Genomic DNA, 16,331 nt, shown 5'->3' with positions numbered 1-16,331 from the left:
AGAAGAAATAAATGGAACCATAACAGAAAGCAAGAGGTACTGAAAATTAAATAATACTGAGGGTCAATGGCAGGACATTACAGGAAGAAATTTGAGGTATAGTAAAGGTGAGTGTGGTTCTTAGACATGCATGCTATCTAGGATTTCAATTAAAAAAGAGGTCAGAAGCAGAGTAGAACTATTTGTATATATGGCTGGTTCATTGAACCTAATAATTCTTCCCCATGATTACCTTAGATGTCCAGTCTGCATTTGCTTCTGCAGAATGAATGTGTACTTTTGCTCAAATCACTCTACTATCATATAGCTTCTCCTTCAAGAAAATAATAATAATAGGGATGCCTGGGTGGCTCAGTCATCAAGCGTCTGCCTTCGGCTCAGGGCGTGATCCCAGGGTCCTGGGATCGAGCCCCACATCAGGCTCCTCTGCTGGGAGCCTGCTTCTTCCTCTCCCACTCCCCCTGCTTGTGTTCCCTCTCTCACTGACCATCTCTCTGTCAAATAAATAAATAAAATATTTTTTTTAAAAAAAGAAAAGAATGATAATAGTTTGCATTCCCAATTAAGAGTTTTGAATGCCATCATTCCCCACTATTTCCTTTCAAGGCAGTAATTCCACCCAGCAAGTTTGCTAGTACTGTCACTAGTCCAGACATTTGGGAAACTCACTTTATTGATAGCAATCACTAATTCAAAGTTTAAACATTTTTTCTGGAATTTTATTTTTTTAAAGATTATATATTTATTTATTTATTTGAGACACAATGCGTGAGATAGAGCATGAGCAGGGGTTGGGGGGCAGAGGGAGAGGGAGAAGCATGCCCCTGCTGAGCAGGGAACCCAATGCAGGGCTCAATCCTGGGATCATGACCTGGGTTGAAGGCAGATGCTTAACTTACTGAGTCACCCAGGCACCTCTTTTTAATGGAATTTTAAAGTTGTGTTATGAGCTTTTCCTTGCTTATCTTTATTTTACATAAACTTGGACCCTAAATGCTTACAGAGCATTTCTTGAAATCCAGATTACAAAACTTTAAGTGATTTACCTAGTTACCTCTTCTGAATTGGCTAGATAAAAGCCATAAACCTTACATAATAAAGTTTTCTTCTAAATATCAAAATCCTTGGGGCGCCTGGTTGGCTCAGTCGTTAAGCATCTGCCTTCGGCTCAGGGCATGATCCCGGCGTTCTGGGATTGAGCCCCACATCAGGCTCCTCTGCTGGAAGCCTGCTTCTTCCTCTCCCATTCCCTTTGCTTGTGTTCCCTCTCTTGCTGGCTGTCTCTTTCTCTGTCAAATAAATAAATAAAATCTTAAAAAAAATAAATATCAAAATCCCTAAGAGAACTATAATATGTAGTATCCAGACCACGATTTCATGTGCAAGATTGCCAAGTATCCCACATGGATTTTGAGCACAGTCTGTTACTGCTTCATGGCAGCATTGCCAGCTCAGCCTCACTTACTTCATCCTCTGCCTGCCCTGCTTTATGTCACCCAAGCTAGCTGATCCACAAAAGATAGAGGGGCCTTGGTCTGGAATAAAATTACCACTTTAAGTGTGCAATCCTAAGTAAAATCAGTAGCACTATCCACAAGGTACCCCAACCAGCCACTCAAGATTGGCCCATCTAGTTATTGCAACAACTTGCCTGATATGTTGTTTATTATTATTATTCACAATAATTTCTTCAATATAAAAGTTAATAAACATTCATTGCAGAAAATAAACAGAAAACCACAAAAAGAAAAATGAAGGCAAAGGACTAAAATGGACATTTATCCGAAGGAGATATACAAATAGCCAACAAGTATATGACCAGATGCTCAACATCCTTGCTCAGGGAGATGAAAATCAAAACTACGATGAGAGGGAGAAAAGAAGTTGGCAGAGCAGGAGGACCCTAGACGCATCCCATCCCATGAACACAACTGAATAACTATCAAATCATTCTAAATATCCCAGAAATCAACATGAAAACTAAAAGAAAAAATTCCACAATTAAAGGGAGAGAAGAAGCCATATCAAAGAAGGTAGGAAGTGTGGAGACATGGTTAGGGAGGAAATAGATTGCAGGTGCTGTGAAAGGGAGGGAGCCATAGATGCAAAGAAAGGGGAGGAAAGGGGGAGAGCACACAGAGGAATGCAAAATGAGAACATTTCCCCAAAGCCACTGTCTGGGAAAGGAGGGTGTCTGATTTTCATGAGTCCTTGCAACCAGCAGGGATTATATATTGTTTTTTAATGGTCAGCAGGTTTGTCTGGGAGACAGCCCTGAAAGCATTGCCCTACTCCTGGAGAGAAAGTAAACAAACGACCAAGGGGCAAATGGAATGAAAATAGCAATCTGAAGAAAGCTTGGAGCACACAGTGGAGAGAATAGTCACCCTTCTTGGAGCACATCCCTGAGAGTCAGAATTACAGACACCTCTCCAGAGACAAAGGAGCTGGCTGGCACCATTTCACTCCTCCTTGCCTCAACATAAACAAAGAGCCACCTGCAGGAAACAATGCAGTGCCAGCACTGACTGCTAACATGCTTATATCAAGTCCCACAATCCTGTGCTCCGGTGGGACTGCACTTCTCAGTCAAGCTTGCCTCAGTCCCAGTTTGGTGGACAGCTTCCCCAGAAGACTAGCAGAAACACTTGCCCATAAACATGTCTCCTGATTAGAGAGTTTTACAGGGCTTCAGTTCTAGTGGAAGTAGTATCAGATCTCAATTAACAAGCAGACCAGAGCACACCCAGTTAAAACTCGCCACATTCTGGTCAAGGACCAAACAATGCCCACTGTAGGCAAGAAGAACCTCTGCAGATGACTGGCCTGAAGGATAGAACAGCCAAAACACAACAGCAAAGCACACACAGCACAGACCAGAGACACTCCCTGAAGTGCCAGTTCCTGGACACTGTATGACCTCTTCTTCATAAAGCCATTACTTTCAGGAGCAGGAAATATAATGGGCTTTTCTAACGTAGAGAAGAAGGCAGAGACTTAGACAAAAGACCAAGACAAAGGAATTCATCCTAAACGAAACAACAAGATAAGGTCATGACCAGAGATCTCTGTGAAACAGATATAAGTAACATGGCTGATGGAGAATTTAAAATAATAATCATAAGGATAGTAGCTGGGCTTGAGGAAAGAATGGAAGATTTCAGTGCAAAATTACCAGAGAGAGAAAATAGTTTAAAAACAATCAGTCATTAATGAAAAATGCAATAGCTGAGATTGGAAACAAGCTTCATGCAATGAACACAAGGATGGAAGAAGCAGAGGAATGAATAAGTGACAGAGAAAACAAAATAATGGAATGAAGCTGAACAAAAGAGAGAAAGAAGAATTATGCAACACAAGAATAGACTTAGGGAATTCAGTAACTCCAACAAATGTAGTAACATTCTTATACTATAGGAGTCCCAGCAGGAGAGAGAGAAAAGGGAGACAGAAAATTTGTTTGAGGAAATAATACCTGAAATCTTCCCTCATCTGGGGAAGGAAACAGACATTGAAACCCAGGAGGCACAGACAACTTCCATCAAAATCAACAAAAGCAAACCAACGCCAAGACATATTGTAAGTAAATTTGCAAAATATAGTGATAAAAAAATCTTAAAAGCAGCAAGATAAATAAAAAAAGTCGCTAACTTACAAGGGAAAACCCATAAGGCTGGCTGCAGATCTCTCAACAGAAAGCTGGCACGCCAGAAAAGAGTGGCGTGATGTATTCAATGTGCTGAATGGGAAAAATATGCAGCCAAAAATACACTATCCAGCAAGGCTGTCATTCAGAATAGAAGGGGAGACAATTTCTCAGACAAACAAAAACTAAAGGAATCCATGACAACTAAACCAGCCCCTCATGTAATATTAAGGGGGACTCTGAGTGGGAAGGAAAGACCAAAAGTGACAAAGACCAAAAGGAACAAAGAAAATCTCCAAACACAATGCCAAAACAAGTAACAAAACGGCACTAAATACATATCTATCAATAATTACTCTGGATATAAACGGACTAAATGCTCCAATCAAAAGACAGAGGGTGTCAGAATGGATAAAAACCAAGACCTGTCTTTATGCTATCTACAAGAGAATCATTTTAAACCCAAGATACTTGCAGATTGAAAGTGAGGGGATGGTGAAATATTTATCACAAAAATGGATGTCAAAAGAAAGGTGGAGTAGCAATACTTTTATCAGACAAACTAAACTTTAAGCCAAAGACTGCAACAAGAGATGAAGAAAGGCACTATATCATAATAAAGGGGACAATCTAACAAGATCTAATAATTGTAAATATTTATGCCCCCAACTTGGGAGCACCAAAATATATAAAACAACAAATAACAAACATAAAGGAACTCCTTGATAATAATATAATAGTAGGGGACTCTGACACCCCACTTACATCAATGGACAGATCATCTAAGCAGAAAATCAACAAGGAAACAACAGCATTGAATGACACACTGGGTCAGACAGATTTAACAGATATATTCAGAAGATTCCATCCTAAATCAGCAGAATACACATGCTTTTTTAAGTGCACACGGGACATTCTCCAGAAGATATCATATATTAGTTCATGAAATAGGCATCAACAAATACAAAAAGATTGAAATCATACCATGGACGTTTTCTGAACACAATGGTATGAAATCAAAAGTCAACCACAAGAAAATATCAACCACAAGAAGACCAGAAATACATGGAAGTTAAACGACATGCTACTAAACAATGAAGGGGTCAACAAAGAAATCAAAGAAAAAATTAAAAGTACATTGAAAGAAATGAGAATGAAAATAGAACAGTCCAAAACCTTTGAAATACAGCAAAAGTGGTCCTAAGGGAGGAGTACATAGCAATATAGGCCTGCCTTAAGAAGCAAGAAAAATCTCAAATAAACAAACTAGCCTCATACCTAAAGGTCGTAGAAAAAGAAAAACAAACAAAGCTTACAGCCAGCAGAAGGAAGGAAATAATAAATATTAGAGCAGAAATGAATGATATAGATTCAAAAAAAAAAAACAGGCAAGATCAATGACAATGGGAGGTAGTTCTTTGAAAAAGTTACTAAGGGGTGGCTCAGTCAGTTAAGGATCTGCTCTCAGCTCAGGTCGTGATCTTGGAGTCCTGGGATACAGCCTGCATCAGGCTCCCTGCTCAGTGGGGAGTCTGTTTCTCCCTCTCCCTCTGCCCCTTCCCCTTGCTTGTGCTCTCTCTCTAAATAAATAAAATTGTTTTAAAAAGTTAATAAAATTGACCAACCTCTAGCCAGACTTACCACAAAGAAAAAAGAAAAGACCCAAATAAATAAAATCACAAACGAGGGAGGAGAAATAACAACCAAAAGCACAGAAATATAAAGAAGTATATGAGAATATTATGAAAAAGTATATGCCAACAAATTGGACAACCTAGAAGAAATGGGTAATTTCCTAGAAACATATAAAGTACCAAAACTGAAAGGAAAAAATAGAAAAACAGACCATACACCTGCAAAGAAACTGAATCAGTAGTCAAAAAACTTCCAAAAAACAAAAATCCAGGAACAGACAGTTTCAAAGGTGAATTCTACCAAACATTTAAAGAAGATTAATACCCATTCTTCTCAAACTATCTCAAATAATAGAAATGGAAGGAAAACTTCCAAATTCATTCTATGTGACCAGCATTACCCTAATACCAAAAATATATAAAGACTACACTTAAAAAAGAGAACTATAGGCCAAGATCCCTGATGAACACAGATTCTTTATAAAATACTAGCAAGCCAAACCCAACAGTACCTAAGAAGAATCATTCACCACAATCAAGGGGTTTTACTCCTGGGCTACAAGGTGGTTCAATATTCACAGATCAATCAACATGGTACACTGCATTAATAAAAGAAAGGAGGAGAACCATATAATCCTTTCATTAGATGCAGAAAAAGCATTTGACAAAGTACAACATCTATTCATGATAAAAACCCTCAACAAAGTAGGTTTAGAGGGAACATACCTCAACATCATAAAAGCCACATATGAAAAACCCACAGTGAACATCATCCTCAATGGGGAAAAACTGAGAGCTTTTCCTCTATGGTCAGGAACAAGTCAGGGATGTCCACCCTCACTACTGTTATGTAATATAGTACTGGAAGTCCTAGCTACAGCAACCAGTCAACATAAAGAAATAAAACACATTTAATTTGGCAAGAAAGAAGTAAAACTTTCACTATTAGCAGAGGACATGATACTATATATAGAAAACCCAGAAGACTCCACCAAGAAATTGCTAGAATTGATACACAAATTCAGTAAAACTCCAGGATACAAAATCAACATACAGAAATCTGTTGCATTTCTATACACCAATAATGAACCAGCAGAAAGAGGAATCAAGGAATCAATCCCATTTACAATGGCACCCAAAACAATAAAATACCCAGGAATAAACCTAACGAAAGAGGTGAAAGACCCATCCTCTGAAAAGTATAAAACACTAAGGTTAGAAATTCAAGATGACACAAAGAAATGGAAAAATGTTTCATGGTCATGGATTGAAAGAACAAATATCATTAAAATATCTATACTACCCAAAGCAATCTACACATTTAATGAAATCCCTATCAAAATACCACCAGCATTTTCCACAGAGCTAGAACAAACAATCCTAAAATTTGTGTGGAACTGCAAAAGACTCCGAATAGCCAAATCCATCTTGAAAAAGAAAAGCAGAATTGGAGTTATCGCAATTTCAGACTTCAAGTTATGTTGCAATATCTAGTTATCAAAACAGTATGGTACTGGCACAAAAACAGACACATAGATAAAGAGAACAGACTAGAAAGCCAAGAAATAAACCCAGGATTATACGATCAACTAATCTTTGACAAAGCAGGAGAGAATATCCAATGGAAAAAGACAATCTCGTCAACAAATGTTGTTTGGAAAACTGGACGGCAACATGCAAGAGACTGAAACTAGACCACTTTCTTACACAATACACAAAACTAAGTTCAAAATTGATTAAAGAACTTAATGTGAGACCTGAAATCATAACAATCCTAGAGGAGAACATAGACAATAATCTTTTTGCCATCAGCCATAGCAACTTCTTTCAAGATATGTCTCCTGAGGCAAGGAAAACAAAAGCAAAAATAAACTATTATGACTTCATCAAAATAAAAACCTTCTGTACAGGGAAGGTAACAATCAACAAAACTAAAAGACAGCCTATCAAATGGGAGAAGATATTTGCAAATGACAAATCTGATAAATGGTTAGTATCCAAAACAGAGAATTTGTAAAACTCAACACCCAAAAAACAAATAATCCAATTAAAAAATGGTAAGAAGATATGAATAGACTTTTTTCCCAAACAATTCACACAGATGATCATAGATACATGAAAAGATGCTCAAGATCACAGATTATCAGGGAAATACAAATCAAAACGTCAATGAGATATGACCTCACACTTGTTAGAATGGCTAAAATTAACAACACAAGAAACAACAGGTGTTGGAGAGGATGCAGAGAATGGAGAACCCTCTTACAATGTAGGTGAGAATGCAAACTGGTACAGCCACTCTGGAAAACAGTATGGAGGGTCCTCAAAAAGTTGAAAACAGAAGGACCCTGTGATCCAGCAACTGCACTACTAGATATTTACCCAAACAATACAAAACACTAATTAGAAGGAATACACGCACCCTGGTGTTTATAGCTGCATTATCAACAATAGCTAAATTATGGAAAGAGCCCAAATGTCCATTGACAAATGAATGGATAAAAAAGAAGTAGTATATATACAACAGAATATTACTCAGCCATAAAAAAAATATCTTGCCATTTGCAATGACATGGGTGGAGCTGGAGATTATGATGCTAAGCAAAATAAGGCAGTCAGAGAAAGACAAAGACTGTATGATTTCACTCATATGTGGAATTTAAGAAACAAAACAAATGGGGGCGCCTGGGTGTCACAGCAGTTAAGCGTCTGCCTTCGGCTCAGGGCGTGATCCTGGCGTTATGGGATCGAGCCCCACATCAGGCTCCTCCGCTATGAGCCTGCTTCTTCCTCTCCCACTCCCCCTGCTTGTGTTCCCTCTCTTGCTGGCTGTCTCTATCTCTGTCAAATAAATAAATAAAATCTTTTAAAAAAAAATTAAAAATGAGATTACCATATGACCCTGCAAATCTCATTTCTTGGTATATATCCAAGAGGAACTGAAAACAGGATTTCAAGGAGATATTTGCATACTCATGTTCATTGCACCTTATTCACATGAGGCAGAAGCAGCAGAATGTCTCTCAGTGTGTAAATGAATAAAGAAAGTGTAGCAGAAAATGTGGCCTATACATACAATGGAATATTATTCAGCCTTAATAAAGGAAATCTTGTCATGTGTTACAACATGGATGAAAAAAGAACGTTATACTAAGTGAAATTACCCAGTAACAAATAGACAAATACTGTATGAGTTCAGTTACATGAGATAACTAAAGTAGTCAAACTCATAGAAACAGAACATAAAAGTAAAATGGTGGCCACCAAGGATGGGTGGAGGGGGAAAAGAGGGTATAGAGATTTAGTTCTGCAAGACGAAAAATTATTATAGATCTGTTGCACAGCAGTGTGACTATAGTTGACACTACTGAACTGTACACCTAAAAATGGTTACAATGGTGAATTTTACATGTTTTTTTTGAAAGATTTTATTTGAGAGAGAGAGAAAGAGCAGGAACAGAGGGAGAGGGTCAAAGGGAGGCGGAGAGAGAGAATCTCAAGCAGACACTGCGCTCAGCATGGAGCCCGACACAGGGCTTGATTTCATGACACTGAGTTCATGGCCTGAGCTGAAATCAAGAGTCAGATGCTCAACCAACTGAGCCACCCAGGCACCCCAATTTTACATTTTTTTTAAACCACAATTAGTATTTTTTTAAGAGCAGCAGCAACAGCTTGAAAAACACTTGTGTGTTGGTATTTATGGATTTGGTGAGCCTAGAACATTACCATATGTAAACAGTCTTCAGCTAGTCTACTGGAGGATATAAGAATCCATCTCAGCATACAGATGTAGTAAAGAGAAGGGCCATATGCACCCCAATGTTCATAGCAGCAATGTCCACAATAGCTAAATCATGGAAGGAGCCGAGATGCCCTTCAACAGATGACTGGATTAAGAAGTTGTGGTCCATATATACAATGGAATATTACTCAGCTATCAGAAAGAACGAGTTCTCAACATTTGCTACAACATGGACGGCACTGGAGGAGATAATGCTAAGTGAAATAAGTCAAGCAGAGAAAGACAACTATCATATGATTTCTCTCATCTATGGAACATAAGAACTAGGATGATCGGTAGGGGAAGAAAGGGATAAAGAAAAGGGGGGTAATCAGAAGGGGGAATGAAACATGAGAGACTATGGACTATGAGAAACAAACTGAGGGCCTCAGAGGGGAGGGTGGTGGGGGAATGGGATAGACTGGTGATGGGTAGTAAGGAGGGCACGTATTGCATGGTGCACTGGGTGTTATACACAACTAATGAATCATCGAGCCTTACATCGGAAACCGGGGATGTACTGTATGGTGACTAACATAATGTAATAAAAAATCATTAAAAAAAAAAAAAGAATCCATCTCAGCAAACAGCTAATCAGCCACCAGACAGCTAACCTAATCACCAGTGAATCCAGCAGCCAATGCTAGACATATGAGCCATAGCAAAAATCAGCTGAGCCTGACTCAGATCTTCAGAACCACCCAGATGAAAACAACTCAATTTGCTGACCTCCATATTTTCGAGCTAAATAAATGGTTATTATTTGGGAGAAAAAATAAAACAGAAAGCACTCACTATCCTTCCATTTAGAGGGAACTTGTCATAATCTATGTAAGTTGTATGTATGTGTTTATGCAGATAATAGTATTCTATTGTTTGTTTGCAACATGTATTTCTTTAATTCCAATGCCTGTTGTGGGGCATTTAAGCTGTGTTCCCCCTTTATGCCGTTAGTGTAACAAATTACTTCAGTTTGCCTTCTGTGCCCATCAACATAGATTTATAACTACTGTTTTACATAACTTTTTTAAGTGAAAGAAAGAAGAAAAAGGAATAAAAAAATTTAAAAAAGCACCATCAATACTGACTTTTGTATTAACCTATGTAGTTACCTTTACCATGTTCCTTATTTCTTCACAGGAATTTAAATTCTCTCTAGTGTCCTTTTATGTTAGACTGGAGAACTCTCATTAGTATTTCTCTGAGGGCATGCTTGCTAGCAACAAACTCAGGGATTTTTTGTTTGTTTTTGTTTTATCTTTAGAATGCTTCATTGTCTTTTTTTTTTTTTTCCTTTGAGCACTTTTAATATGTCATCCCACTGCTTCTGGCTTCTGTAGTTTCTGATGAGAATTCAGCTGTTAATCTTATTCAGGAACCCTTGTACATGATGAGTTTTCTCTTGCTATTTTCAAATTTTTCTCTTAGGCTTTGGTTTTTGACAATTTCACTCTAATGGGTTGTAGTGTGGATATCTTTGAATTTATTCTATTTGGAATTCATTGATCTTTTTTATGTATAGATTAATGTTTTTCATCAAATTTGGTTAGTTTTCAACTATTATATCTTCAAATATTCTTTCTGCCCCCCTCTTTCTCTCCTTCTGGGCCTCCCATATGCATATGTTCATATCTTGGTACGCTTGGGGTTGTCCCACAGGTCTCTTAGGCCCTTTTCACTTCATTTTACTTAATTTTTTTTCTTTTGATTCCTCAGGGTGATCTCAATCAATTTCAAGTGCCATGTCACATCTGCTTGTGAGTGCCTCTAGTGAATTTTTCATTTCAATTATTGTACCTTTTCACTCAAAAATTGTTATTTGTTTCTCTTTATAATTTCTATCTCTTGACCGATATTCTCTATTTCATTAGATATTGTTCTCAAGATTTCCTTTAGATTTTCGTACATGGTTTCCTTTAGCTCTATAAACATATTTTAAATGGTTGATTTAAAGTCTTTGTCCAGTAAGTCCAATGTCTAGGATTTCTCAAGGAGAGTTTCTATTGATTGCTTTTTCCCTTATGTATTAGCTATACTTTCTTGTTTCTTTGCACATCTCATGACTTTTTGTTGTTGTTGAAAACTGGACATTTTGAAAATTATAATGTGGTAACTCTGGAAATTAAATTCCTCCCTCCCCAGGTATTGTTGTTGCTGCTTGTTGTGATTATAGTTGTTTGTTTGAGACTTTTTTGAACTAATTTGGTAAACTATGTATTCTTTGTTGTATATGGCCACTGAAGACTCTGTTCCTTCAGCTTAGTGGTCAGCCAGGTCAGCCAGCCAATATAGAGATTACTTTAAAACCTATAACTAAAAAAATCCTCCCTAGTCTTTGCAGATGGGCACTCTGTGTGTGTGTGTGTGTGTGTGTGTGTGTGTGTGTGTGTGTGTTAGGACATGTCTTCGATATTCAGCCAGGTGATTTGCAACCCTGCCTTATCCTTTATTTTCTGTTTGTGCAGAGCCTGAAAGTGAGCCAGAGGTGAGAAACTGAGGGCTTTCCCATGCCTTTTATAACTTGTGCATAGCCCTTGGCATGTGCTGGTCTTTCCAGATGACCAAGAATTTGTCAGAGCTTTTCAAAGTCTCCCTTTCCCCAAAGCATCTCATTTCTCAGTCTTTCTTCCCAAGCTTTTTAAAAAGTCTATTGTTTTCCCTAGCTTTATGCATTGCTCTAGGCAGCAGGGATTAATAGAGCTGCCTAAAAGTGTTTTCCTCTAATGCCCATTGGGGCATTGTCTCTGTTGAGATTGTCTATTTTTTCTTTATCAGTTTTATCAATTTTTTTCAACAAACTTATCTACTGCATCTAAGTTGTTAATAATATGCTTTTATTATCTTTCTAATGTCATTGGGATCTGAGCAATATCCCTCTTACATTCTTGATATTGATAATTTTTTATGTTGTCAATATTTTCTTTTTTTCAATTGAAATATAATTTATATATAGTGTTTGTAAGTTTCAGGTATAAAATATAATAATCTAACAATTTCATACTTAACACAGTGCTCATTAAGATAAGTGTACTCTTGATCCCCTTTATTTCAACCACCCCCAACTCTGGCAAACACCAGTGTGTTCTCTGCATTTAAGAGTCTATTTTTCTGTCTCTGTCTTTCTTTGTGTGTTCATTTGTTTTATCTTTTAAAATTCTACATATGATTCAATCATATGGTATTTGTCTTTACCTGACTGAGTTATTTCACTTACCATTATGCCCTCTAGACCCATCCATTTGGTGCAAATGGCAAGATCTCATTCCATTTTATGGCTGAGTAATATTCTATTATATATACATACCACTTCTTTTTTTTAAATGTTTTTATTTAAATTCCAGTTAGTCAACATACAGTGTAATATTAGTTTCAGGTGTACAAAATAGTGATTCAATACTTCCATAAAACACCTGGTGCTCATTACAACAAGTGCATTCCTTAATCTCCATCGCCTATTTAACCATACCACTTCTTTATCCATTCATCTATGAATGGACACTTGGGCTGCTTCCATATCTTGACTATCATAAATGATGCTGCAATAAACATAAAGGTGCATATATCTTTTCAAATTAGTGAGTTTTTTTTTTCCTTTGGGTAAATACCCAGTAGTGAAATTCCTGGATTATATGGTAATTCTATTTTTAATTTTTTGGAGGAATCTTTATACTGTTTCCACAGTGACTGCACCAATTTGCATTCATATAACAGTGCAAGATGACTCATTTTCTCCACATCTTCATCAAGACTTGTTATTTCTTGTCTTTTTGTTATTTCTAGCCATTTTGACAGGTGTGAGGTGACATCTCATTGTGGTTTTAATTTGCATTTCCCTGATGATTAGTGATGTTGAACATTATTAGTGATGTTGGACATCATGTGTCTGTTGGCCATCTGTGTCTTCTTTGGAAAAATGTCTATTCAAGGCTTCTGCCTATTTTTTAATTGGATTATCTGTTTTTTGGGTATTGAGTTGTATAAGTTCTTAATATATTTTAAATATTAACCCAGTAGTGAATTTAACATTTGTAAATATCCATTCCCATTCAGTAGGTTGCCTTTCTGTTGTTGCTGATGGTTCCCTTCACTGTGCAAAAGCTTTTTGCTTTGGTGTAGTTTCAGTAGTTGCATTTTGCTTTTGTTTCCCTTGCCTCAGGAAACATATCTAGAAAAATGTTGCTATGGCTGATGTCAAAGAAATTGCTGCCTAAGTTTTCCTCTAAGATTTTTACAGTTTTAGGTCTCACATTTAGGTCTGTAATCTATTTTGATTTATTTTTGTGTATGATGTAAGAAAGTGGTCCAGTTTCATTCTTTTGCATTTAGCTGTCCAGTTTCCAGCACCATTTGTTGAAGAGACTATCTTTTCTCCATTACATATTCTTGCATCCTTTATCATAGATTAATTGGCCATATAATCATGGGGTTATTTTTGGGCTCTGTAATCTGTTCCATTTTGTCTATTTTTGTGCCAGTACCACACTATTTTGATTACTACAGCTTTGTAGTATATCTTGAAATTTGGGATTGTGATACCTCCAGATTTGTTCTTCTTTTCAAGATTGCTTTGTCTATTTGGGGTCTTTTGTGGGTTCATACAAATTTTAGGATTGTTTATTCTAACTGTGAAAAACGTTGTTGGTATTTTGATAAGCATTGCTTTAATATGTAGATTGTTTTGGCAGCATAGATATTTTAACAACACTGGTTCTTCCAATCTATAAGCATGGAATATTTTTCCATTTGTTTGTGTCATCTTCAATATCTTTCATCAATATTTTATAGTTTTCAGAGTACTTAACTTGGTTAAGTTTACTCTTAGGTATTTTATTCTTTTTGGTGCAGTTGTCAACAGAACTGTTATCTTAAGTTCTCTTTCTGATACTTCATTATTAGTGTATAAAAATGCAATGTATTTCTGTATATTAACTTCTGTGTTTTGTGATTTTGCTCAGTTCATTTATCAGTTCTGATAGGTTTTTTGTGGAGTCTTAGGGTTTTCTATCTATAGTATAATGTCGTCTGCAAATAGTGGAAGTTTTACTTTTCCTTATCAATGATATGCCTTTTATTTCTTTTTCTTGTCTGATTGCTGTGTCTAGGAATTCCAGTACTGTGTTGAATAAAAGTGTTTGGAGTGGGCATCTTTGCCTTTTTTCTGATGTTATAGGAAAATCTCTCAGTTTTTCACCATTGAGGATGATGTTCATTGTGCGTTTTTCATATATGGCCTTTATTATGGTGAGTTATGTTCCCTCTTAGCTTGCTTTGTTGAGGGTTTTTATCATCAATGGATGTTGTACGTTGCCAAATATTTTTTTCTGCTTCTATTGAGATGATCATGTGATTTTTATCCTTTCTCTTTTTAGTATGATGTATCGTATTGATTGTTTTGTGAATATTGAACCACACTTGCATCCTGGGAATAAATCCCACTTGATCATGGTGAATGATTTTTTAAATGTATTGTTGGATTTGGTTTGTTAATATATATATATATTTTTAAGATGGAATACTTTATTCAAACTCTTCAGAGAAAGGGACAGCTTTGGTCTGTAACAAAACATTGTGTTTTAAAGCATAGGTCAGTAAATGTATATGAGATTATACACCGCTACATACAAATTAACTGATCAAAGCACAGCTTTTCAATGTTCAAAACAGAATAAGCTTCCCTGTAAAAACAGCACCTTTGTGACATTTTTAACTTTATTATTCCTCTTCTTTTTCTTCACTTTCTCTTTCAACAAAATCCACAACAACCTCCTCATAATCCTTCTCAAGAGGAGCCATGTGTTCACGGGCCTCAGAACACTCTTCCTTCATGCCTTCACCCACATACCAGTGACCAAAGGCATGCTTGGCATACGTCAAGTCAAACTTGTGGTTCAGGTGAGCCTAGGCCTAAGCAGGGGTTGTGGTATTGCTCAGCATGCACACAGTTCTCTGTACTTTGGCTAAGTCTCCCCCCTCCACAGTGAGAGGCTGGTAATTAATGCCAACTTTGAAGTCAGTGGGGCATGAGTCCACAAACTGGATGGTACACTTGGTCTTGATCATAGCAATGGCAGCATTGACATCTTTGGAAACCACATCACCATGGTACAACAGGTGGCAAGCCATGCATTTACCATTGTGAGGGTCATATTTCACCCTCCAGTTGGCTAGCTGAAAGTACACATTGGTGATCTCTGTTACAGAAAGCTATTCATAGTAGGTTTTCTCAACAGAGATGACAGGGGCATATGTGGCCAGAGGGAAGTGGATGTAAGGATAGGGCACCAGGTTTGTCTGGAATTCTGTCATATCAACATTCAGGGTTCCATCAAATCTGAGGGAAGCAGTGATGGAGGACAAAATTTGGCATATCGACCTATTTAGTTTAGTGTAAGTTGGGCATTCAGTATCAAGGTTTCTATGACAGATGTCATAGATGGCCATGTTTTCTACTATGAAGGCACAGTCAGAGTGCTTCAGGGTGGTGTGAGTAGTGAGGATGGAATTGTAGGGCTTAACTACAGCTGTGGAAACCTAGGGAGTTGGGTAAATGGAGAATTCCAACTTGGACTTCTTGCCGTAATTGACAGAGATGTTTCATCAGCAGGGAAGTGAACCCAGAACCAGTTCCCCCTCCAAAGTTGTGAAAAACCAAAAAGCCCTGAAGACCTGTGCACTGGTTGGCCAGTTACTGAATTTGGTCTAAGACAAGGTCAATGATCTTGCCAGTGGTGTAGTGCCCTTGGGCATAATTATTGGAAACATCTTTCTTGCCTGTGGTGAGGTGCTCAGGGTGGAAATGCTTACAGTAGGTGCCAGTGCAAACTTCATCAATGACTGTGTGTTCCAGGTCTACAAACACTGCCCTGGGCACATGCTTGCTGGCACCTGTCTCACTGAAGAAGGTGTTGAGGGAGTCACTTGACATCAGGCTGGATGCTGTGTTCCAGGCAACAGAGCTCCCAGAAGGCATTGACAACCTGGACACCAGCCTAGCCAACATGGGTGGAGATGCATTCACACATGGTTGCTGATTTGCAGCTGCCAAGCAGATGGTGGGAAGGAAGAGGAGAGGTTGTTACTTCTTACAGCATACAGATGGTCAATGTAAGAGAACCTGCCTTGATTTGCTGATACTTTTTTGAGGATTTTTGCATCTATGTTCATCAGAGATATCAACTGGTAGTTTTTTTTTTTGTGGTGTCTTTATTTGATTTTCATATTAGGGTAATCCTGGTTTCATAGATTGATTTTGGAAGCTTTCCTTCTA

General features: G+C 37.5%; 1 pseudogene; it reads right to left on the bottom strand.

The window, feature by feature from the left end:
* Positions 1-14,776: 14,776 nt before the first annotated feature.
* LOC113244288 (tubulin alpha-1A chain-like) lies at positions 14,777-16,086 on the bottom strand (annotated as a pseudogene).
* Between the last annotated feature and the right edge of the window lie 245 nt (positions 16,087-16,331).

This window comes from Ursus arctos, chromosome X (genome assembly GCF_023065955.2).
Source record: "Ursus arctos isolate Adak ecotype North America chromosome X, UrsArc2.0, whole genome shotgun sequence".
Lineage (NCBI taxonomy): Eukaryota > Metazoa > Chordata > Mammalia > Carnivora > Ursidae > Ursus > Ursus arctos.
This window is presented reverse-complemented; position numbering and strand designations above follow the sequence as displayed.